A 23742-nucleotide genomic window follows, 5' to 3' on the forward strand; every position below is an offset into this window, starting at 1 on the left:
GTCTCGCTCTCTGTTGAAAAATAAATAAAATCTTTAAAAAAAAAAATAAAAAAAAATTAAAAAAATTAAAAAAAAAGCTAACAACTCTACTATCCAGATAAATAAGAGCATACAGGTTTGAACTGAAATCTAAAGGCCAACAACAACAACAACAAAGCAGGAAAACACACTTTGCTAACAATCTATAAACCACTTCTCCCTATTTCCATACAACCATCCACCCGTTGTACAGTACAGAAAACCACAGCGGAAAAATCAGAGTCCGCTCTAACTTTCTCAGAAGATTCCCACTCTGGCGCTACCTCCCCTAAGACACGTTAACTCAAAAGATTTATACAATATAGACTGGTAATACTTTTAATTTTAATGATTTTCCAAAAAACACCAGCTACACCAACAGAATTCACACTTAGGAACTTCCAATTAAAAAAAGTATTCTCGGGTGCCTGGCTGGCTCAGTGGGTTAAGTGTCTGCCTGGGGCTCAGGTCATGATCCCGGAGTCCCGGAGTCCTGGTATGAAGTCCCGCTCAGGCTCCCTGCTCCCTCCCTCTCCCTCTCTCTCTCTCTCTCTCTCACCTTCTCTCTCGAATGAATAAATAAAAAATCTTAAAAATAAAGTATTCTCACAGTAAAACGTCTCTAAACTGAAACTCAACTTTCTTATAATCTAAGAAACAGCCTTATGAATTTTATTTAAAAACATGTTTTTAAATTGCTGTCTGCAATTCTAAATTTTGCTAAATTACCTTTTTTGCTAAAATTTAAGTCAATCAGGAAAATCAGGTTCCCCGTATTTCTGGTATGTTTTTCAGCAACGCTCTACGCTTACCAACAACACTCTGCTTGTCTATACCTATAGAAATAGCAAGGATATGGTTCTAAACAGATTGCCTAGACTCTGTGATTACCTCAACCTGACTAAGCACAACACACTCAGGAGGTGTGTACCTTCCCCAGAGCACACTTTGAAAGCCTTGTGAACTCCATACAAACAAAACATTTACTTATGATATAGACAGCTTTTGGTTGTCATTGCTGGTGCCTTAACCTTTACTACCATGGATAGATTAAGACTTTTAGTAAGAAAAGACTTATAATTCATAAATCAATGCTCAGGTTTTTTTTCTTTAAAAGAAAGATCAGAAAGCCAAAATTCAGTGTGAAAACACTGAGCAAGGAAATGTGGAGTTAACCTTGTAGTAATATTTCTTTTCCAGTTTAATAAATTGGGGTATTAAAAGTGCTAGTTCCCACAGCACTTAGCATAGTCTAGAACAATATAAATAATTAATAAATATTTCCAAAAGGGAGGAGAATCAGAAGGAAACAGTCATGACCCAAAGGTAAAAGGAAGGAGGGGAGTGAGAAAGGAGAGTTAAGAGTGTTGAATGAATTTACTTTCATGGGGAAAACTAAGCCAATCTGTTTACACTAGTGTGCACATAAAAAGGGAGGAAAGTGGAATAGTAAAAATGCTTTAAAAACTGGCCTGTCATCCATTTTCCAACTGATGGCTCTGTGTCAATGACACCCACGGCAAGGCAATTTCGACCTACCAGTAAGCCTGAATTCAGCAGTCAGCCCTGCTCACCAAGAGCAGAGGAGCCTACCCAGGGAGGCTAGGGTTAGAATTCCAGCTCCCATAGTTAAATGACTGAGGGCATTTTGCCAACTGTCAAAATATCTGTTATTTTCCAGATCACAGTGCCTACCATGCTGAAATTTCAAGGAAACATCACAAAGTAGCAATACAATTAAATGTCCGCAGATTTTGCCTAAAGCAAGATATGTATACTTAAATGTTCTCAATGTTTGTTTATATTAATACTGATTTTCAGTGGATAGTACTCAAAGCCTCAGATCTGCAACTCAAATCAAGCCGCCCTGTCTTCATGGGAATATACACATCTTAGTTAAATCAGGCAGCCAATCACTCAACTCACATCTATGAATGAAGAGGGAATTCAAAACCCAACAAATATTCACTTGAAATGTACTTTTAACCACGTCATAGCCAACATGGGCATAATTTCTTTTATGTCTTGATATGCTTAATACAATTTTTAGTATTTAGTTCACAACAAAGTATATTAGTATTACAAGAAGTGTATTACACTTTATTATACTTTGGACAACTTCTCTCTCCATATATTAGCATCAAAGAGTTTAGCTCGAACTAGTGTGTGTAAACAATTCACCCACCCATCCCCCACCCCGTTCTCCCACCCCAAATCTTCTGGCATACAGAAAACAGACTTAGAAATAAATACAAAGTACATATGACTCCACACTGAGTTGAGTTTTCCATAGTGAAGGGAAAATTACATTTCAAGGCTATATTGTCAAACAGATTTATCTAATGTTTGCTCCTGTTTTCACTATCAATTCTAAGAATATTTTACTGGCCAACTTTAAAAACGCTTAAAATGTGAGACTGGAATGGAAATATTGATGTAGCTATAGATTAAAAAGCACAATTTGTCTGTTAAATAAAGTCTGTCTTTTTAATTCAAACAGAATTCCCTTTCCATATACTCAAATCTGAAATTTATGTTTATACTTATAGACACAAACCTTTTGGCAAGTGTGAGGAAATACAATTAATCTTGTTCTCAAATCAAAATTTTAAGATGTATTCAACAACACTGTCTTCAAGAACATTTTGTCCACAATATTATACATGTAAGACTCAAAATACTTTTATATAATATGTCCTCCTCAGCCCCGAAAATAAACTAAATAAAGAAAGCTGAAGTTCTGTTTGAACCAACTCTGCTCTACCTCAAAGTCATAGCACCTCATTTCTTAAAAATTAAAAATATTTTGCCAGAGATATAAATTGTTATACCTTTCAAGATAAGGGTTCTAAGTAATTCTATAGTTACTACATTTCATACAACCTATTCTAAGAAAAATGATTCATCTACCAAGCTATATATGCCACCTGTAAACAAAAATTTCTAATATTTCAAGGGATAAAGAATGCTGATTCATAGCATACACATTTATAATGGAAAAAGGAATCCAAATGGCTTTCCCCCATGTGCCTCTCCCCCGTCCTCAAAAGTGAGCACAAAATGAAAAGTGCCAGAGTGGAACTTTAGTTCCAACTTTAGTGGAGTTGTTTAGGTAGTCATTAAATTTCAAATGAGTTGTCATGTTTCACAGTTTGAAATAAAGGTTAAAAGTTAGGACCTGCTAATGAAATGGAAGCAAAATAATGTTTGACTTTTAAATTAATTTTGAAGTCCTCACATAGCAACATGATTTTCCTATAATTCACTTACTGCCACAAATATGCTTGTAGTCAGGGCTATTTAGGCATAAAATAGAGCTCAGCGGTTAAGATCAAGGTCTTTGGAGTGGCAAATTGCCACTTACTTGATATGACCTTGGAAAAGTCACTTAACCTCTCTAAGCTTCAATTTCCTTATCTGTTATTCTCAAGATAACTCAAAAGCACTTACATAATGCCTGGCACACAGTAAGAGAGCAGTAAGTAATAGCTGCTGTTATTAGTATTATCAAGAGAATCTCTGCAAGTTGCACTTATAAAATTAAATGTGAATAAGAAATAATTCATAAAATTTCACTTAAAAAAACACTAAAGGTCAGAGTTAATTCTTTCTATAAATGAAAATCATGCTGGCAGAAGAGACCAATGCCTGAAGAAAGATCAAAAAACAAAACATACCAAAAACAACAACAAACAAACAAACCAAGAAACCAATAATGGCAACCAATAACTTGGAACACCTAAAGAAAACTGCCAAGGACACAAGGAAATAGGTGGTCTGCTTATTCCTATAGCTATCTTTTTTTTTTTTTTAAGATTTTATTTATTTATTTGAGAGGCGCCCTCCTATAGCTTCCTTCCTTCCTTCCTTCCTTCCTTCCTTCCTTTTCTTCTTTCTTCCTTCCTTCCTTTTCTTCTTTCTTCCTTCCTTCCTTCCTTCCTTTCTTAAGTAAGCTCAATGCCCAATGTGGGGCCTGAACTCATGACCAAGAGTAGTATGCTCTACCAACTGAGCCAGCCAAGCATCCCTCCTATAGCTCTAGGATAATGAATTCAAACATCAATATAGAGGGTGGAAAAATGACCAAAAAATCTCCCCAATCTAGAAACTGAAAACTAAGTAAGGAAGTTAAATTTTGTATCCAGTGATAGGTCGTGGGAAATTTTTGACTTAGAGATTTTCAATTCTCTCACTCTCTACAAAGATATCAAAAAACATATCTAATATGGTAGCATAATCCAGTAAGGAGGTAAGAAGCTCTCACACCTGCTTCAGGTTTATCCATAACTTGATCATAAGAACCTTCTAGGGTAGTGACAAAATAAATACAGAATTGGAAGCATTACCCTCTGAATCTATCCTGATTAAGCACACTTTAGTACATAATATATGCAACACAGGTAATTTCTCAGAACATTTAAGAGCCATATACTTTAAGTACTTGATACAAATTAATTTCATATTTAGAAATAAGTATAAAAACTATTTCTAGTTTTTCTTTATAGATGCAGAGCTTGATGACTCTGAATATAAGCAAATTCTTAATATTTACTATCCAATAATTACTTTAAACAAACATTTATTCAGTCTTTCCTATACACCAGGTGCTATCCTAAAAGTCAGGGATACCGTTTTTTAGGCTAGACAAAAACAGTCTCAATGTTCACAGAGCTTGTATTTTCGAAGGGAAGACTATAAAGAAATAAGAATGTATCACATGATAATAAATATCATGATAAAAATCTATCAGGGTGGTGTGTTAAGAAGTGACTGAGAAGCTATTTCAGACTGGTTGGACAAGAAAAGCCTGCTCATTAAATTTAAAACAATTACCTCCATTTGCTGCCACAATAGATAGCAACTATTTTATTTATATATAAAAAAAAGGTAAACATTTTGCCAGGCTGTGACATTATAAATCACCTCATCTAATGGGTATGTGTAAACTCTTCCCAAATACACACAGTAAACACTGATAAACAGATAAGATCACTTTACCTTCAAATTCATTTCTAACACATTCCCACAGAATTTTTATAATAAAACAGAAATGCTGACAAATACACATTTTCTTATTTATATTTGTTTTGTTTACACATTATTTTGCTACACTATAATTTTTAAATATTTGAGTTTACTTAAAAATAAAAATATTCCAACAGAAAGGCTTAATTTTGACTCACCTGTGCCTGTACACAGTGCAGAAGATCTATAAATTTGTAGCCAAATCCAAGAGACACCTGCAATACAAACAAACAAGCAAACATGAATAAAAAGAAACAGACTCCTCTTGGACTCATTAGAGTGGATGTGATTTTTACAACCAATATACAAGTAACTAACTCATTAATAACATCTCGCCATTAAATTGCATGATAAATCAAGAAGTAGACTTGCTGCATGACTTCTATTTGGTTAAAAAAACGTAAAATATGTAAGGCCGCATTTCATTGTGAATGATGGATGAGGTGTCTAGTCTACAATTTTGAGTTCCCACCGTAATTCTTACTACACTTTCTTGCAGCTGCTTAGGTCTCATCAGGAGCACTGGAAGCTGAGAAGCAGCAGAGACCTGAGATCCCTATGTCCAGACTGCCCCCCTAGGAGCAGCCCAGCGCCCAGCACACAGTAACACAGTGCACAGTAAATGTTTGCTGAGTAAACAAATAAATAAAATTCACATCGCAATCTTTTTTTTTTTTTAAGATTTTATTTATTTATTTGACAGAGAGAGACACAGCGAGAGAGGGAACACAAGCAGGGGGAGTGGGAGAGGGAGAAGCAGGCTTCCCGCAGAGCAGGGAGCCCGATGCAGGACTCGATCCCAGGACCCCGGGACCATGACCTGAGCCGAAGGCAGTCGCTTAACCAACTGAGCCACCCAGGCGCCCCACATCGCAATCTTAATTTGTTGTGATTTATAGTTTACCTGCAAGGAATCAAAAGGCTTGAAACTACTGAAATAAAAATCTAAGTCATAATTGTATAAAGAAGTTCAAAAGTGACTGAATAATTTATCTCAAAAAAAAAAATCTCGAGTAAAATGATGCAAAAATGATGCCATATAAAAATATACGACAATCTTAACAATTTGTAAGAGCAAATGTAGATAGGGCACCTGGGTGGCTCAGTCGTTAAGCGTCTGCCTTCGGCTCAGGTCATGATCCCAGAGTCCTGGGATCGAGTCCCACATCGGGCTCCCTGCTCAGCAGGAGGCCTGCTTCTCCCTCTCTCACTCTCCCTGCTTGTGTTCCTGCTCTCGCTATCTCTCTGTCAAATAAATAAATAAAAATCTTATAAAAAAAAAAAAAAGAGCAAATGTAGATAAGGAAGAAATGAACATTTTCAATCACGAGGGGAGCTGCTCACCAAATTTCTTCTGGGCATATGTCTTTGAGAACAAAGAATTTAACTCCAAAGGACCCTGCAGCATTTTTCTGACCCACACGAGAATCACTTCCACTGCACTAAAGAAGTTTGTTTCTAAGATGTACAGTGAGGAATACAAACAAGTATGTGCTTATGCTATTGTCTGTGTATTAATGTTTACTACTTTAATCTAAAGAGGTCAAAAGGGGAGGGAAATAGAAAAAAATCCATCTTGAGTTTTACCAGGACCTGCTCGATCTGGAGATCATCAAATGTAATGAAATGCAGCTAGGGTATTAGTTAGTGATGATTCATGAAAAACAAAAGAAAATCTGTATGCAAATAAGAAGTTATCACAGTAAGTAAAACGAATGGATTCTCCTCAAGTGGCAGTCAGTGAGTAGTGTGCAATAAACTGTTATGTAATAGGAGTCATCAATTCTTTGTGGCTCTACTGGGGTAAATTTATTCATTATGCTAGCCTACTTAAGCCTATTATAATTCTATACCAACAACTAATTCGCTCAAGGACATCACACTATGCCACAATCAAGAGCTAAAAGTTGTGATTATTAGTAGGAGTGATGATATTAAACTATTACTGCTTGATCTATATTATTCAGTACGTTTTCACTAACATGCTAAGATAATATGAGGAGAAAGTGCCAATGCACTCTGCTCCCCGAACTCTCTCTCTAAAATAAGTAAATAAATCTTAAAAAAAGAAAAGAAACGAAACGAAAAAGAAGGCAGCACCAAACAGTGGAAAAACCTCGTAGGGTTAAGTCATCAGACAGACCAGTTTTCAAAACTGGCTTTATCATATAAATACTGCTGCTGATAATATTACTCTATTGTTAGCAGCAGCTTAGGTATGCGACCTAGGAAGTGTTATTGTGGACTCAAATATAAAATGAGGATAATAACGTCCTGTTTGCAGCACCTTGGAAGTATTCAATGAGATGATTACATAAAGCACCTGGTGCACAGTAGGTGTTAGAATTATCCTACCAAGTATGATCCTGCTAAGCGCTGCTGGCTCTGACAGGTAACTCAGTGAAATGATGAAAAAACAGAAGTTTCAGGAGCACCTGGGTGGCTCAGTCGGTTAAGCCGCTGCCCTCAGCTCAGGTCATGATCCCGGGGTCCTGGGATCGAGCCCCGCATCGGGCTCCCTGCTCAGCGGGAAGCCTGCTTCTCCCTCTCCCTCTGCCTGCCTCTCTGCCTACTTGTTCTCTCTCTCTGTCAAATAAATGAATAAAATCTTTAAAACAAAAAAACCCAGAAGCTTCAGGGCTGTCCTACCCAAAGGAGAACCGATTTTCCCTGGAATGTCCTAATGGTTTTATCTGCCCATAACCCTCCAGAGACATGTAAACATGGAAACAACTGGGAAATTTCTGAACCAGGGCTACCTTAAAACTACATCAAAAGTTGAAAAAAAAAAACTACCTAATTTCAAATCTTACCGTAAAGTTACAATCAAAACAGTGGGGTATTAGCGTAAGGATAAACAATAGAAGAGAACACAGTCCAGAAACAGTCCCACACATTTATATCAATTCATATTCAACAAAGGTCACAAGGTAATTTAATGAGAAAAAGACAGTCTTTTCAATAAATGATGCCAAAAACTTAGACGCATGGAAAGGGAAAAAGAACCTCGACCTTTACCTTGTACCATGTACAAAAAATTAACTAAAAATGGATAGGACCACAGACCTAAAAGTAAGAACTAAACTACAAAACTTGTAGAAGAAGATTCCTCGAGAAAATTATTGTGGATTAGAAAAAAAAACTTTAGATATTACACCAAAGGCATAAAATAAAAATAAAGACCATAAAAGAAAAAAAAACCTGACAAACTGAACTCCATTAAAATGAAAATGTCTGCTCTTCAAAAGACATAATTTAAAAATGAAAACACAAGCTACAGATGGGGAGAAAATATTGGCAAAATAATTACCTGATAAAGCATGTGCATTTAAAATACATAAAGAGCTAAATAATAAGGATGCCCATCTATAATATATAAAGGACTTCAATAACTCAATAATAAAACAATTCAACTTTTTAAAATGGGCAAAATATTTAAAGATTTTTAAATATATTATATATATCATAAAAGATACACAATGGGGGGGGCGCCTGGGTGTCTCGGTCCAGTTAAGCATCGGACTCTTGATTTCGGCTCAGGTGGTCTCAGGGTTGTGAGTTTGGGCGTGGAGCCTGCTTAGGATTTTCTCTCTCTCTCCCTCTCAAAAAAAAAAAAAAGGAAGATATACAATGGGAAAAGTACACACAAAAGTACTAGACATCATTAGTCACCAGAAAAACAGAAATTAAAACCAAAATAAAATATGCTAGACATGCAATAAAACATACAGTGTTGATAAGGACAGGAAGAAACTAGAACCTTCACAAGACATCCCTTGCTGGTAGGAAAGCACAATGGTACGGCCATTTTGGGAAAGAGTTTGGAAGTTTCTCAACACATAAGCCAACAATTTCACACCAAGGTGTGTTTTCACTTCTCTTGGGGACAGATGACATTCAAGCAGTTGTGTAAGGATGATCTTAGCAGTTATGTTTAGAACAGCTGGAAAGTGCAAACAACTCAACTGTTTATCTTTGGAGAACGGATTTTGTAGAATGTAGTACATCATGCAATGGAATACCACTCAACAACAAGGAATGAATTACTCATGGATGCAACAACATGAACCTTAAAAACATGTGCTAAATGAAAGAAGCCAGACACAAAGATAACATATTATATAATTCCATTAATTTGAAATTTCTAGAAAAAGTAAAACTACAGAGGAAAAAACAGGTTAGTGCTGTCCTGAGTTAGAGAACAGAAGTGGGGAATGCCTGAAAATGGACACAAGATAACTTTTTGGGCTGACAGACTTGTTCTAAAACTAGATCGTGCGTGATGCTAAAGAAAGATGTATAAGAAACACAAGACACACATAACTGTGTACATTTACTAAAACTCATCCTATAATACACTTAAAATGGGTGCATTTCATGGTATGCAAATTATACCTCAATTTCTTCAATGCTAAAAAAATCATAAATGATTTTTAAAAACATACCTCTATGTACCTGCCCTTTCTTCCTATGTGATAGTTATGATTACTGTGTCAGTTAAGGGATGTAAGGGACAAAGGCAGTTCTAGTAGCAAATGGTGTAAACATCTGACAAGAAGAGCATCAATTTGGCTGCACGAATTACACATCATGACTGTGAGGCAAAAAAATCAGGACTGAGCCCACATCACACAGAAAAAGATTGCTGACAGCATTAAAGCTATAGACTGATGATTTTTCAAAAGGTAACAGAGGGTTAGAAGAAGATATGCTCAAAAAAAATTTTTTTTTTAACCAAAGGGTTAGACACAGAGCCAGAGGAAGCAAAGCAAGCTAGGAAGAAAATGAAGTGACACCCACAATACCAGCGAAAAGAGCACTTTATGCCTACCGGAATGAGAGAAGAACCGTATTTTGCTGTTTTGGTTTACCAGCATCACCATCATCATCATCACCAATAGCGACGATTTATGAAATGCTTCTGGCAGAGAGCTTTATAACTGTTATTCATTTTAATCTTCCTAACAACCCTATGAGGTAGGTATTGCTACTATACCTCCAGTTTGTAGATCACAGAAACTTAACTGACAAGTGAAGCACTCTGTCCAAGGTCACAGAGCTAATGTAGTGGTAGTATGAGAATTTGTTTTCTTTTTCTTAAAAACACAAAAACTCTCAAATAACACAAAACATACCTTTAACTCTCAGCATGTTTCAAATTATATTACATCAAGAGGAAAGTCATACTCTCAAGACTTAACTGTGAGAACTATTTCAGATTATTAAACAGGACACTGTATTTTTTATTTGATCTATATTACATACATTTTATATAATATAAAAAGGTATCCTCAAGTATAGCTTCCATATTTTAATAAAATATTAAATATTAAACAGTATTATATTAAATATTTAAAACAGTATTATAAAATATTGTAATATTAAGACCCCAAATTTGATGTGCTGCAAAAGTCTTAATAATATAATGTATAAAGAATGTGGACTATATAAGGTAAAATTCCCCCTTTCCCAATTATTAAGTTGATGATGCTAAAAGTAACATCTAGACCACTGAAGAAGAACTTATAAGTTAACTGATTAACTTCTATATATACTTCAGACAGCTTATGTTTTCTTTGTTAAAAGTCTCTACCTCCACTGCAGACAATGACTAATGAAACTCTTTAACAAATAATTTTCATTTTCCAAAGTTGTTTTTAAGAAGGTCAACAGTATCATCTCAAGACCCCCTTAAAACAACATTTAGCTCATAACCTACGTATAAACATTAATTAACCTTGTAATTATTCTTTCCAACTACTCATTCTGCGTATTATACATAGAACTTAAGGTTCTTAAACTTGACGTTTTGCTTAGAGAAATCTTCAGTTTTCTAGAACTGGTGCTTAAAATTACTGAAGTCCAATCTTAAGATGTTCTTTTGTTACTTTAATTCAGTTTAACAAAATGCTTTAAGTACAGTAATCACAAGTTAAAACAAGTAGAGATTTAGATTTATAATTGAATAACTTCTATACTAAATGTAAACAAAGGTTCTAAATAGGTATATAGAAAAGGATATATCATCAGTTTAAAAATTACTAAGCTACAGGCAGGTGCACATATATAATTGGTCCATATGATATAGTGGAAAAAAACCTATCCATCAAATTCATAAATCTCAAATGATCATTCCTCTCATTTTTGTCTCTCACAATGGTCAGAGCCAAATACAATAAAGCAACTATCACAAAACAGTAACTCTTCAACGAATAGTATTCTTGCTCAGAGACAGACTTATAAGAAAAATTAATTTCATTCATGTAGATGAATGTACATGGCTCACATTTGGAAAAGAACTAAAGATATTAAATTTGGAGTCACTAGGGGCGCAGGGGTAAAAAATAATTTGTGGCGTGACTAACCTGAATATAGCATTTAAATCCAAAGAAATGATTAAAATTTCTTAGGGAGAAGAGAGAGGCAGAAGGAAGACCAGCAAAGACAAATACTACAGAGTCCAAGAGGAGATAGTTCCAAGAAGACAGCTCTCAATGCTACTGAGAATTACAGTTTCTACTTGATTTGGCAAGCAGAATGTGCTGATGACCTTCCTAAGAACAGTTTCACTGGAATGACAAATATATAGTGGACTAGAGAAGCTGAAAGTATTGACAAATGAATAGGATATAAGGATCTGGACACAGCATGTGCAAATGATTACTATCATTATTACCTTATGCTAAAATTAATCTTCCCCTCTAGACTGTGAGCTTCTTGAGGGCAAGGGTAAGGTTTTATCCCCCTTCGATTAAGGAAACAACCTGCTGCTGGATTAGTGAATTTTAAACAACATTCCTGCAGAAGTCCTGGGGCTTTAATTAGGGATCTCAGCCCCAAAATTCACACAATAGTATAGTCTTTAATGGAATTACAGGAGAGAATAGAAAAAAATAAGTTAATGAGCAGAAATTAATCTTTCTTAAACAAAGATAAAAGGCTCAGAGATGACTCCTGACCAAGACTAGAGCATGCCAACCCAACAACCAATCAGTCTTCCCAAAATAAAAGGCCCCAACACACAAGGAGTAGAATTTTAATTGTTTTTCTCCCAGTAATGCAGATAATCTTTGCCTGTAATGTTTCCTTTCATTCTCCTTAAAATGAGAATGGCTACCGAAGCCTACTGTGTATACCAGAATAGTAGAGGATTTCCATATATTATCAGTTTATCTTTCACAACAAACCAGTCTGAGAGGAAATGTCTACCTTCCTTAATAAAATATATACCCTGCAAATATCAACAGTAGAGGAAAGAAATCCACTTAGGGAGAGGAAATAGGACTGTGAACTCTTCTCAGAAACTTACCTTCTCCTGAGGTTTTCCTCCCTAATTAATGCCGCAATGACCACTCTCACCAATACGAAATAAGCCTACAAGCCTTCCCTAATATCCCTGATGACAATGCAGACAAGCCTGTGTAAAACTTACCTCAGTACCATTGGGTAACAAGAGGTAAGCAACTGAACCAAAAGCAACACTGAAACTATAATCTGCCTACACAGGACAGGGACACAGTCTCTACCCCCAATACCTAAGAATAATTTCAAAAACCAGCCTCACCAGGACCAGCACAAACTTTCTGTCCCCCTTCTGGGTTTTTGTTTTCTCAAGATGGGCCCCTTTCCCCAAATGACTGTCACTGTCAGTTCCTAAAGGGAGACCACACCTTTCAACAGCATATGACCATATTAAGTTAATCATCATTTCAACACAATAAAAGCAATATTCATTAACTCCCCCCACCCCCACACACGCAGTATGAAGGAGGATAGCAGTCTTCTTAAAAAGATGTTCTGTAACATCCATTTTATAACCAGGAAAAGGTAACACAATTTCTCTAAAGTCACAGGACGTGTGATGGAGCTGGGTGTCAACCCCATGTCCACCTGACTCCAGGCACTAAGTTCTTACTACTCTGATTGCCTGCTAGGCAGCACCAATCTGTCAAAAAATAAATAAATAAAAGCAGAGGAAAAAGTAGCCAGCAAGCCCTAAATAAATGGTATTTTTCAAAAGTTGAAAACAGTTCACATGTATGTACAATATACGCTTATGGCTGTAATTTTATGTCACAGATAAATTTTTAGAAGTAGAATTACATTTTTATATAAGATAATTAAATGCAGCAATATTTTACAGAGTTCCAGAAAGAATATGGTATTCCAAAAATGAGCACCAGAGTACTAAGAAAAAAGCTATATGCAGCTTAGTATGTTGGAAAATGGAGAGCTTATCCGTGGAGTACAGTTAGTACCTAGTCAAATGTTTATTGTCTGTCTGTAGAATCTCACTGAGTCAACCCATGGATCCAATTGTCATTCAGAAGAAATATTACCAAAAAAGATATTTCATCAGAAATTTGTTTTATTGTGTGGGCCTATATAGTTTCCCATTTTGTTAAAAAATTTAAAATGCAATCTTCCATTTTACTACATGTGTAGGTTCTGACAAAAACACTGAAGAATACTGGAGAAAATAGGATCCTATACCATTTTGAATAAAAATTCAGCTCTGGAAGAAACTTGAAAATAACTACTCAGTTTCAATGATGGGAAACTGAGCTTCAAAGAGATTAGTACGTCTACTGACAACAGCAGTACTTCACTCCATCATCCTCTGACTGAAGTTTTTATGAACCCCAAAACAAACACTAAAGACACTGGTCTTCCCATCATATCTTAACTAACTGCTATGGAAATCATCATCAAATATATGTCAACCTTTGCATTACAGAAGGGCATTATGTACACTAAAAGGTGTGAGAGGTTTGTAACTTAGTTGTGGATCTAGAACATGTAGAGAAAACATCTAACAATACAAATATATAACTAAAACTTCAAAGATCTGGAAATGAGCTTTCTAACATCCAAAATATACAGAATAACGAGGAGAACTACCTTTTGTTTAAGTATCAGGTACTAGTTGCTGTGACACAAACTTTACCAGCATTATTTTTACTATTTCCCAAAAGTAGGTTTCATCTACATGGCATCTATCAATCCCATTTTGCAGGTGAGGAGGCTAAAAGTCAGAGAAGTGATTTGCTGAAGTTAAAGCAAGAGGAGAAGCAGTAGTGGAATCCAGGGACTTGTGAATACAAGCCCTCCGCTTCTCCCTGTTGTGTTTTCCAGCACAGCTCCTCCTGCCGGGCGCTACTCCTCTGCACTCTGGCTCCGCCCACCACCTCTCCAACCCCCCCCCCCCCGAGAAAAAACAGGTTGGTTAGTCAAGAAGATGCATTCTAACATCCAGCTATTACAAAACAGCCACAAGTATCATTCACCCAACAAATCCACTGAGTACAACCTGGTGAGTCGCCCCAAGATTATTCAATTATTGGCCTGTTATGCCTATATAAGCAAAGAAAATGGAAGAAATACTGATAGTGTAGGCTAAAAGACAGGCGTGAAGAAAAAAATTTTAAGAGTTGTGACAAAAAGAGAACTTTATCCAACACAAGGAACTAAATTTAAAAAGAAAAGAAAACAATTCTAAAACCTAAGGTGGAAGAGCTAGGAAAAGAACATGCAGTGGCTGACGTTTCCCTCCATCTGGGAGTCTCCAAGTCCAAGGGCATATATACATGTCCACAAAATTTTCTAATACCCTATCTTCCTTTCAATGACAATCCAAAATTACTTATATGGATATGCTACACCCAGCGGGTGACCATTATCATCACTGATAACTCGCTGCCACTGCATTTCAGTACCTGCATTTAGGCTTACAACTGGAGCACACACTAGTAGTATTCTAATGTCTTTCTTATCAAGTCTTGAGGGACAAAGTTTCCTATTAGTTTAAGGAAAGAAAAATAATGGGGGCGATCTGGAGTATCTTTTTTTTTAAAAAAAGATCTTATTTATTTATTTGACAGAGAAAGAGAGAACACAAGCAAGGGAAGGGGCAGGCAGAGGGAGAGGGAGAAGCAGGCTCCCCACTGAGCAAGGAGCCCCATGTGGGACTCGATCCCAGGACCCTGAGATCATGACCTAAGCCGAAGGCAGACGCTTAAGACTGAGCCACCCAGGCGCCCCTGATCTGGAGTATCTTCACACAGCTAATAGTATATAGGCTGAGCTCAACGGAACCTGAGCTCAGCAGATTGTGAACAGCAATTCTGTTAGGACCAGACATCATCACATGGTGGCGTTAATTTAAACCTTACTTTGTTGTATAGGTCCTAATGAAACTAAAATCTTTCTGCACTGAAAAAGAATCCAGTAACACATACTAAAATGGGTGTTTCTCAGAAGGACCATTATACCAGTCAATTCCCCCATTATTTACATAATAAATATGGCTACGAAATGTACATTTAAAAAATCCTTCAGGTACAGTTTTGTTTTGTTTTTTTTAATTCTGCTGACAGATCAAAATAAGGCCCCTACCAGAGTGGTTCCTAAAATATCTGAGTGTAGCTCAGGAACAAAGTTTTTCTAGGTTTAAACCTAAATGAGAAAAAAATGTAGAGCTTTATTTTTCTATAAAGCTAAATTCTATTAAATTTGAGGATTCTCCTTTATTATTAGATTGAATTAGATTGAAATGGTATTGTAGCTGTCATTTTATTTTTTTCATGTAATGACTTGACAAAATTCAAAATTTGACAATCCTGTGTCAGTTCCCTAAATTTTGGGGGACATTTTTAATAATACATAAAATCAAAATCTCTAGGTACCACTGGCCCATCTATTATGAAATGGTGTATTTCTACACACGTGTGTGCACAAGCTCACACACACACACACACAGATATACAAATATAGGTACTTCCTTCTGGCACCATGGGGAAAATCCATTTTGAGCATGAACTCCCAACCAAAAAGTTCTTGCTTCTACCCAAAGAAATTTTTTTTTTTAAAGATTTTATTTATTTCAGAGAGAGAGAGACAGCGAGAACAGAAACACAAGCAGGGGGAGTGGGACAGGGAGAAGCAGGCCTCCCGCCGAGCAGGGAGCCCGATGTGGGGCTCGATCCCAGGACCCCGGGATCATGACCTGAGCCGAAGGCAGACACTTAACGACTGAGCCACCCAGGCGCCCTACCCAAAGAAATTTTTAACGCTCCTCCTTCGCACAGGTCTAGGACAAAGAGCACTCCAGGCAGTCAAGCCACAACACAATGTGGAGATGGGGAGAAAGGAGCTATCATCAGGTCCCTAAGTACTTAACAGTGGACATTCTGTTGAACATCCTAAATAAAACCACAGCCTAATAAGGTTAATAGTAACAATGGCAAGTAATACATAAAGAATAGAAACTGTGGAAGACTCATGACAGCAATAAACTCTTAGCCACTCCTCTCACTGAGAAATGAAATATAACTGCCCTCCCTTGACAATGGGGGTGCCTTAGGGATTGGCCTGACCAACAGATGGTGGCAGAAGTGATATTCTGGGACTTCTGAGCTTTGAACCCGCAGCCTAGGACTTTGGAACCCTTTATCCCAGAGTCTGATTACCTTGAAACCACCATACTCTGAGAAAGCCCAACCTAGCCATGTGAAGAGGCCCTATGAAAAAGATATGCTCAGTCGGCCCCCAATCGTGCCAGCTCCTAACAGTTCCAGGTCATATCAGCTGAGACCCCACACATCATGGAACAGAAACAAGCCATCCCTGCTATGCTCTGTCCAAATTCTTAACCCACAGAATTATGAGATATAATAATTTAAGCAATAGATAACTAGAATAAAAACCAACAGCTTTTCATAAATAGTAATAAAGACTTTTTAAAGCAAAAAGAAAATGTCTCAGGAAGACTAGCTGGAAACCAGAATGGTATCAAACACAAAAGAGAATTATGGTGCATAAATAAATATAAATCCATTTATTCACTTATCCAACAAATATTTAAAATACCAGGACCTATAAATGGGGATATAAAGAGGCTCTGGAGGTGTTTAAAAAAAAAAAGCTCTGACTTCAAGGAACTTACAGACTAGAAAGTATTATGTATAATAGTGTCTTCTTGTATACCTTTTAATGTTTTTCACAAAAATAACATAATCAACAATTCAGATCAAACCAATATGCAGACCAATCTCATAGAGTGACTCAGGATTTGAGTTCCTCTATGAGAAGGAAGTGAAGATTGAATCAAAATCCCACAAATGGTCATTTGCAGTTTGCAGTATCTAAGCATGCCTTAGTTAACTATAGTATATAACAAAATGTTTGGATTCTCATTTCAGACTATAAATTCAAGGCGAGCGTAACTAATCCTTTTTATTTTTTCTTCATAAAGTATCAGGTTAAAGAACCTTTTAGGGATATTATTACAAATATTCCAAGCAGACCTTTTCTATTTTATTGCAGTCGAGATTCGGGGACCCAGAATGGGCAAAGCAAGTAAGGTCAGTAGTAGTAAGTTGTTGTTTTAACAAGATTTATTTCTGTCTAGGTGTGCTACAGTTTAAACAAACACACTTACTATTCCAGTGACTAAAATAATTTTAACTGCTTCTTTTATTAAAGCATAGACAATTTAACCTTTCATATTATTCTCAGGGTTCTAAAATTATTCACACTTTTTCTATTTACAGTATTTCTCTATTCAAATTTCACATGAGGAAAAAAGAACACAAATAGAGAAAATTATTTTACCAGGTTTTTTTTTTTAACTAGGTATTTTTAAATACAGGAAAATGTTTGATCTCATGTTATAAAAGGATGCAACGGTAAATAAGTATGTTCATGGCCTCTTGGCCCAAAGACCAGTGTGTCTTAAAATCACTGGCACCTAACAAACCCTCTGTAGAGGGTACTCCAGCAAATATGTATTGACTGATAACACATTTATTTCCCAGTTATTTTTTAAGTGTGGCCAATAAAAATAAGCAATGCTATTTTCTGTCTTCATAAATATTTGAGGCAAAGAAAAAAGGATAATGTTTTTAAAAGTGGTCACAAAGAAACATACCTTCTCATCTTCTCTTCAAAACACTGAAAGAGGTATGGTGGAAGGGGTATGTTAACAAATTCTATGTGTACTAAATGTCCAAATAGTAAAGGTGTGACAAACAGTAACTTAAATTATTAATGGCCTGTGTTTATCTTTTCTCTCATAATTTCAGTTTTAGCACATTACACAGTAATTTGTCAGAGTTTCTTTTATAAAACATGACACAAAAGAAAAAAATCTGCGAAAAAGTAAGTCCTTAACATTTTAGCCAAAATATACTACAAAAGTCAAAACAGAGTACTGAACAAGAATTAGGAACTTTAAAATGATAATACTAACATTTCATTATAAAAAGTAACACTATCTGGGAGGAAGATACTCAAGAATAGCTGACTCAACAGGTAGCTCATTGTTTCTCTCTTCTAGACTGCTCAGGAGGCTAGCATGGAATGAGAACGTGCGTCAGGAGACCTGGCTGTCCTCCTAGATTTCCCTATAAGACTCAAGGCCAATCATTTACCATCTCTGGGCTTCAGTTCCTCAGTGAAAAAAAGAGAGAGTGGCACAATTATCTCCATATCCCACTTTAGCTCTAAAAAATTCTACTGTCCTCAAATAAAGGGCCATTAGTCTAAATAAGTAGGGTTTGAAGATACCACTTCTTCTATTTGCTTAATATTAAGGCACAACAATTTCCTTAATCTTACATTAAACTTTACAAGTTTCAAACATCTACAGATTATTTTTCTCTTATTTTATCTTTACAACAGTTCTGTGAGGTGGACTTTGAGTATGTAATTATTATGTGCACTAGGCAAATGTCAAAAAGGAGGTTCGGTGAGATTATGTGATTTGATTAAAGTCATTCAGCTCCCCCGTCCCAAAAAGCCTAGAAATCAGATCTTCTGACTCCCTGCTTTGCTTAAACTTCCAGAAAAAGCCACTTTTAAACTACAAAATAAATTATATACCAGTAAGAAAGAAAAAAATATGGTGGCTACATTGTTTCTTTAAACCTTAATATCCTAGAGCTTAAATTCCCTAAGATAACACAATTTTGGGCCTTTATGTCTCAAAATTATTTTCAAGAAAACCCCATTGGCTTAAATGTGTTATAAAAATATTACCATATATCAAAGTTCCCTAAATTGATGCATATTCCTTGACAAAAGAGGTTCATGGTAAAATAAATTTGAAAATATATGTAGATTAATAACGTACATAAGCTTTTCAGTTTCACATACCATTTTGCAAATGTGTTGATCAATATACATTTCAGACATTTAAAAAATACCAACTCACACTCTAAAGCACTTTTATTCCAATGAACCCATCTTCAAAAATACTTCCATATTTTTTTTAAAGAAAATGATTTGCTAAGCAAAAAAAAATTACTATAGTTTTCCCTTACTTCCCCAGCATAGATACTTTTTCATATTTTCTGAAAAGGTGAAGTATCTTACAAGTGTACATTTAATGTGACAGTGTTTCTTTTTATTTTTCCTGGAAAATTGCTAATCCAATACTGTACTTCACAATAAATAGCAACTTGGGAGTAAAGGAACTACTGTAAAAATCTTCTCATAAAGTGCACTCTCACTGATACAAATGACATCATATGAAAATATTTCCCTCAGTAGTCATGCTCAATCAATTACCCAGAACTGACACTGAAGAATCTGAGAGGAGACCACAATTCAGATAGAAGCATACACTTTGAGGAGGTATTAGCAAAGACATATAATTAGAGGAAAATATTCATTAGAGCAATAGTACTTGAACCAATCTTAAAATATTGTAAGGATTCGTGTCTAAAATTGGGAGCAAACATTTATAACTAAAGGGTGAATCAAATTACTTAATTACAAGGTCCCAGTTAACCTAACAGTAACATGGAAGAAACTATAAGTGTGATTTTTTGCCCTGTTTATAAAATAGCAAACTCCGAGGCAAAGGCTTAATTAGCTAATCTGAATGTATCTTGTGCTCCTGATTTTATAACACTTGATGAATATATTTAAGTCCCAAAGGAATGAGACATTTCTAACCCTTCCTCCAGACAACTATGAATTCTCTAATACAAATTAACCAAATACACTTTCTTCTTACTTCCATCTAATGATGTTTAGCAGGACCAAAAATACTTTCAAATGCTTTTGGAAATATAAGGCAGCTTAGGAACTTGAGCTGTTTTTAGTAATGGTATTTTAAAAGTGGTAGAACTCACCACTTCAGGCAAAGAGGTATGACTTGTCACTGGTAATAGTGGTAACATGGCAGAGTGAAGAGAGCTATTTTGAGAAAATAAGAGATTGTGGGTTCTAGTCTCAAACCTCACTCTTCCCCTCATATATATGAGATTCAATGCTTATGTAATTCACAAATTAAATGTTTAAAAATGAAAGAAATTACAGCAGAATAAGTTATGTATTCATTTTTTAAAGTTACATCAAAAAAATCTTTTTTAGGAATAGAAGCAGTCGGTGTTGCCTAAAAAATTTTGATATTTCTGTTCTTCCTAATCCTTAAATGTTTACACAAGTGTTCCCCCCCACACACACCCCTACCCACTTCTCTCTTACATCCATTTTAGAATGTGGAAGGTAATTCTCAGATACAGAGTAAATTTCAAAAGCCACTTCCTTGTCCACAAATACATGAACAAGTCATATTTTAAAATAAAGCACAGAATACCACAAAAAGACTCACAAAACTATCAAAGTATAGTATGCATCACCAACCTATAGTTATCCTACTTTCAGCTATGGAGTAAAAGCCACATTTCTGCAAATGAATTTAGACTCCAAGTGCTCGATTTTAAGATGAACAAATCTATAAATCAAGACTCACCTATAAAATGGCAAAAGTAAAAATGTGCTCACATACTATGATTATTAACATTAAATAATAAACATTACAACACAATTTTTAAAAAGGAATAACTAGAGGAATAAACATTTCCTGACCTGGAAAGATGGTTACAGTGTATTGGCAGATGTAAAAAGCGGCTGTAAAAATAAAATATAATGTATGATCCACCCCCACCCCCCCAAGAAAAGAGAAATAACAACAGCATTTTTTGGAAGGTCACATCAAAAAGATGAAACTACCCAAACTCCATGACACAATACGCTTCTATGAGGGAAATAAGTGAAGAAATCTGCACTCTGCAGATCGCTAAAATGGGCCATTTATTCACCTTCGGTTCATTTTCAAGTACAACACTGGGAAGTGAGAGCCCTGAAATGCTCTTTGAATATGTAAGCAAGCAGTATTTATTTCCTAAGTAAAAAATATAACTTAAAAAAATAAGCCTAATGGAAAAGACTAACATTTAAGCATTCTGAAATTTTTCATCAATAGTTAAGCTTCTTTTTTTTAGAATATAAAAATTGTATTTGTGTGTATGAAGAAAGCCACTGCGTTTCTCAGCTGTATTTTCAATGATGTGCCTTCTAACTTTGAGAATTTAACCATTTCTCACTGATGAGCTCTCTTCACGCAGACTACAGAAACACAGCTCGGGGTCAGTAATCAATGCTCTCCAGAGGACATTTCCTTCAAGCTATCATTCCTTTTAACCAAAACAAGTGCAGAAATAATATACCCTATGCAGACTGACACTACTCACTCCTACATATCCGAGCCTTTTATTTGAATGCCTAAATTTCCAACATGTTCAATAAAATACCGGTAGGTAAATAGGTTTTGGAGTGCTAAAGAAGATAATGCATTGTGCGTTGTAATGACTTCTTGATCATATCTTATTAGAAATCAGGTTAAGATACTTGACACTGATTATAAAGGACTAATCATCCAACTTGTTAATGTAAAAGTCCTTCCATCTGTGATTTCTTCTTCCTTTATTTTGGCTATTTCTTTGGGCACTGAACACCTCTAAGGAAAAGAAAGGGTTGAGAAAATGAGGTAAAATTCCAATGTATGAACTTCATCCCCAGTAATAGCACTTAAAAAAACAAAACAAACAGAATAATCTCTTAGAGACCTAAAAGAAAACACTAAAATACTAAAAGTGGTTGTGTGAGGATGGTGCCATTGTGGGTAAATTCTTTAATGTCCACACCTTCTAAATTATAACCCTATTACCAATAGTTATATTTAAAGCAAACAGTGAAAGAATTGTTAAGGACATAAGTTAAAACTAATGATTTCAAGTATTTTTAACCATCCTGGGTTTATTTTCTGTAAGATAAAAGGGAAGCTGCCTATATAACTTGGCAATGTAAACAAATACAAAAATATCTCAAAGTTATTCCCTTCTCATGGTCTGTTGTGAAGGAAGGGAAAGGAATAAAGGAAATGAAAGCCATGAGTACACACTCACAAACCAAAACCACAAGAAAAATAATCTAAAACCAGACTATAGGAGGCAAGAGAAAAGCAAGACTCTACATAAGAAGTGATTTTGCAACACTAATAGGGCAAACCCACATTCCTGCCACAAGCCTCTTGCTTTCCAAACAGGCCACACAGCTGGCGGTCTTGAAAGCTTTCCAGATAGGAACCAAGATAGTAAGAGAAATCAGTAGGTCCCAGGACTGAACTAAGCCCTAATCTGATTCTGATGAAACACGACCCTGCTGGGGTATAATATTAACGCAGTCAGAAACTGAGTTAAATAGGTGGTTATAACTTTTATAGAAAAAGCCCAAAGAAACATTGCTCTGAAATGGGCCTCTTTAGTTAATAATGAACTGTCCAAAGTATTGAAAAGTACATGTATGCTTTCTAGGGAGAAAAAGATATCCACATGATGCACAACATAGGGAGGTTGCAGCACCACGCTGAGAAATAATTTAGAGGTATGCCTCGTGTAAAACCTGCTCTTGGTAAACTATGTTTGTGTAACTATTAAGAGTCTAGTTTCCTCTTGAAGTCAAAGCACCATGTGGCTGAAAAGAAAGTCTCTCTAGATTTGGAGACTGAACTTTGTTTACAAGGGCTCCAGGACTGTTTAATGCACTGTTTTAAAGACACCGTGTCTTCGCCAAGCCCGGGGAGCATCTCCTATGAAACTATCTCAACCAACTCCAAGAAGCTAGACACCTTCCTACACAAATCCCAAACACTTTATCTCAATCCTTACAGAACTCTCTAAAGCAGCACTCTGGTTTTGTTTTCAGAACATTCAAGAAATTACTCATCCAAAAGAGATCTGAGTAGGTTTACCTCAAGAGCTGGCTGTGCTACACCCAATTTCTTCCTCACAGAGGAAGTAGTGATACTAGGACATTCTTCACCAAACAGGAAGGAAGTAAAACAGCTTTCTATTGTACTAGGAATGCCTTTTCTTTTTGAAGTTAGTGTATACCTCATAAATTTGCTTCCTAGATAATGCTTCCCCCTAAGTTACAAAATACAGCTTTGGGAGGAAGGCAGAATGACAAAGCAGATAAACCGATCTATATACTGCCAATAAGTTACTTATTTCATCACATCACCTAAATATAGCACTAAGAAAAATCACCGTGTTTTCCATTAAATATACACTGATAATCTACACCACAATATTTTGGGCATGGTTCTTACTGAAATCTGCTTCTGTCACAAAGTCATTGTGCCTCTAGATCTTAGTCAAGACTATTAATATGAGTTCATTCTTATTATGAAGATTTACTGATATTTAAGATAAACAGTAGTGATTATTATGACACAAATGGCACAGATAAATGTTATGAGCTTCCTGGGGCATCTGGGTGGCGCAGTCTGTTAAGTGTCTGACTCTTGGTTTCGGCTCAGGTCCTGATCTTGGGGTGGTGAGATCAAGT

The 23742-nt window shown here is 35.8% G+C and overlaps 1 protein-coding gene across 5 annotated transcripts in view; it reads right to left on the bottom strand.

Annotated features, from left to right (window-relative positions):
* Positions 1–23742, bottom strand: part of NCOA2 (nuclear receptor coactivator 2) — a 288748-nt gene that overhangs the window by 185673 nt on the left and 79333 nt on the right. For all 5 annotated transcript variants that reach the window (XM_035011307.1, XM_035011310.1, XM_035011315.1 and 2 more), the window contains exon 2: positions 5202–5258. The gene's annotated coding sequence lies outside the window, so the exon portion shown is untranslated. The remainder of the gene's footprint in view (positions 1–5201; positions 5259–23742) is intronic.

This window comes from Mirounga leonina, unplaced genomic scaffold (genome assembly GCF_011800145.1).
Source record: "Mirounga leonina isolate KUSES-001 unplaced genomic scaffold, KU_Mleo_1.0 Mir_165, whole genome shotgun sequence".
Lineage (NCBI taxonomy): Eukaryota > Metazoa > Chordata > Mammalia > Carnivora > Phocidae > Mirounga > Mirounga leonina.